Raw genomic sequence first — 2,857 nt, forward strand, 5'->3', positions numbered from 1 at the left:
AGCACTAAACAAAGAAAAGAGCGAGGTCATCCACATGGGTACTAAAAGAAATCCGATAAATTTTGGGTATACGATAAATCGCACTAATCTAAAGGCTGTCAAGACGACTAAATACCTATAAATTACAATTACGAGCAACTTAAATAGGAAAGACCACAGACATAATATTGTGGGGAAGGCGAAACGAAGACTGCGCTTTGTTGGCATAACACTTGGAAGATGCGACAAACCCACTAAAGAGACAGCCTACATTACACTTGTTCGTCCTCTGCTAGAATATTGCTGCGCGGTATGGGATGCTTACCAGGTAGGATTGACGGAGGACATCGAAAAAGTGCAAAGAAGGAAGAAGGGCGGCTCGTTTTGTGTTATCGCGCAATAGGGGTGAGAGTGTCACTGATATGATACGCGAGTTGGGGTGGCAGTCACTGAAACAATGGCGGTTTTCTTTGCGGCGAGATCTATTTACGAAATTTCAATCACCAATTTGCTCTTGCGTAAATATTTTGTTGACATCCACCTACGTAGGGAGAAATGATTATCATAATAAAACAAGAGAAATCAGAGCTCGAACGGAAAGATTTAGGTGTTCCTTTTTCCCACGTGCCTTTCGAGAGTGGAATGGTAGAGAAGTAATATGAAAATGGTTGGATGAACCCTCTTCCAGGCACGTAAGAGTGAATTGCAGAGTAACCATGTAGATGTATATGTAGATGTAGAACCGGTTATTAGCAGTGGGAGTACGGGCAGCGCACGTATAGCTCGTCTTCCACTCACAATACAGTATCGACATCCACAGTTCGACTGGTCGCCCTTAGAAGATGGAACGGCGAGCCGTGATCTTCAGCTGCGACAGGTGACAGCAGATTCTGCTTGCACGCAGTGATGGTCGTTTGTGGGTGTGACGAAGACCTGGTGTGCTCTGTCTGGTAGAGTGACACACTGGCCACCCCACTGGTCTTATGGTCTGGGGTGCGATAAGCTACAATCCTCATTCACCTTTGATGTTTCTGAGGTGGGGAGAAGGGGAGACGCTAACCAACTCTCAGTTACTGCAGAATGTTTTTAGACCCGGTACTTTGCCCTTCTTGCAACAGAAATGTGATTTTTTCTTCTAACAGGATAATGCTCACCTACATACTGTCTGTGAAACTCAACGTGCTCTGTAAGACGTGCAACAACTTCCCTGTCCAGCATGATCTCCAGACTAGTCTCCAGTTGAGCGCAAATGGGATATGATGAGACGAGAAGTGACTCTTGTGAGCCTTCAGGCAACAACTCTTGCAGACCTACGTGAATAAGTCGAACAGGCAGGACATAACGTATTCCAGGACGTGTTAGCCACCTGTACGATCGACTGGATGCCAGAGTCAGTGCATGAATTACCGTCCGTGGAGCCTACACCACGCACTAATATGGGTGTTTCAGCATGGTTCCACACCTGGTGTCTCAGAAACGCTTGTGTTTCTGATCTGTAAATGTAATCCGTACTGAGACCCGAGGACAGGACAGGTACTATAAGTTGTGGAAAGGGGCCAAAATAAGCGGCTGCCTGTCACACTCGAACATATAACCTTTTATTTGATCAAACATTACAAGAGAAATTTAGAAAAGAAAACACAGTTTTAGTTTTGGAACTTAATTAGCAGCTGGATGCGCCGTACAATCTCATGCCTTAAGGGAAAGACCAATTTAATTAAAAAACGGCTGAAAGCCAATAACTTAAAGCTAAACTAAAGTCAGAAATTTATAAAGCAAAGCCTTATCTTAAAACAGTTCCTTAATTAGACTGAAGGCCCAAAGAATCTGACACTTTAAGAGCAAAACAACTTAAATTCAAAATCGGCTGAAGGCCCAACACTTAAGACTCAATAACTTTAATTTTAAAAATGCCAACGGCTTTATGTAAAACAATTCTTAAATTAGGCTGAAGGCCCAAATCACCTGATGCAGTAAGGGCAAAACAACCTTAACCTAAAAATCGGCTAGATGCCACACAAATACAAACAAGAAAAGGCAGTACACCCAAGGGCGCTCAGAAGTTCATAGGGTCGGCCTGGAATTCAAACACTAACGTTCGCTTTGGTCAGACAGGCAGTTGGCCCAACCATTGTTGATCTGACAACAACCCAACCGACTGACAGTCAACGGACCCACCGACAAGATAACCTCCGCATCCCCCGACCAGCACACAACAGGGAGTGCAATGCGGCAACGTAGAAGGGAATGGCGTCCACAGCCAATTATACAATGAGCTGTCAAAGTTGGCCGGTCACTGTGGCCGAGGGCTTCTAGGCGCTTCAGTCTGGAACCGCGCGACCGCTATGGTCTCAGGTTCCGATCCTGCATCTGGATGTGATGTACTTAGTTAGGTTTAAGTAGTTCTAAGTTCTAGGTGACTGATGACCTCAGATGTTAAGTCCCATAGTGCTCAGGGCCATTTGAACCATTTGATTTTGAGCTGTCAACACGACGAGGAAATTACACTGCCTGAATTTACGTCGACGTCCAGGGCAGGTAACCGGAACGTTAATGGCCACAAGGCAGAAGATTCCGCTGGTGCACTTCAATTCAAATGACCAAGTAGAGTTAAACTCCACCGGAGGGTAGCTAAAATTCGGCAACTAGAAAACACACATTGTTGCTCGTGGGAATATCCCAACAGCCGACAACGAACTCCAAACGACACAATGCGAACAGTCGTGACATGCTGGTAGATTAAGTCAAAACTCAACTTCCATGGCCACGATCGGCGAGCCACGAACCTCGTAGCAACGCAAATAGTACCACACGCTCAGACACTGCATAGAGGCTGCCAACGGGCCTGGCAAAACCGTGCGCCACGGAGATTTCCTCG

Source organism: Schistocerca americana, chromosome 1 (genome assembly GCF_021461395.2).
Source record: "Schistocerca americana isolate TAMUIC-IGC-003095 chromosome 1, iqSchAmer2.1, whole genome shotgun sequence".
In the NCBI taxonomy this organism is placed as follows: domain Eukaryota; kingdom Metazoa; phylum Arthropoda; class Insecta; order Orthoptera; family Acrididae; genus Schistocerca; species Schistocerca americana.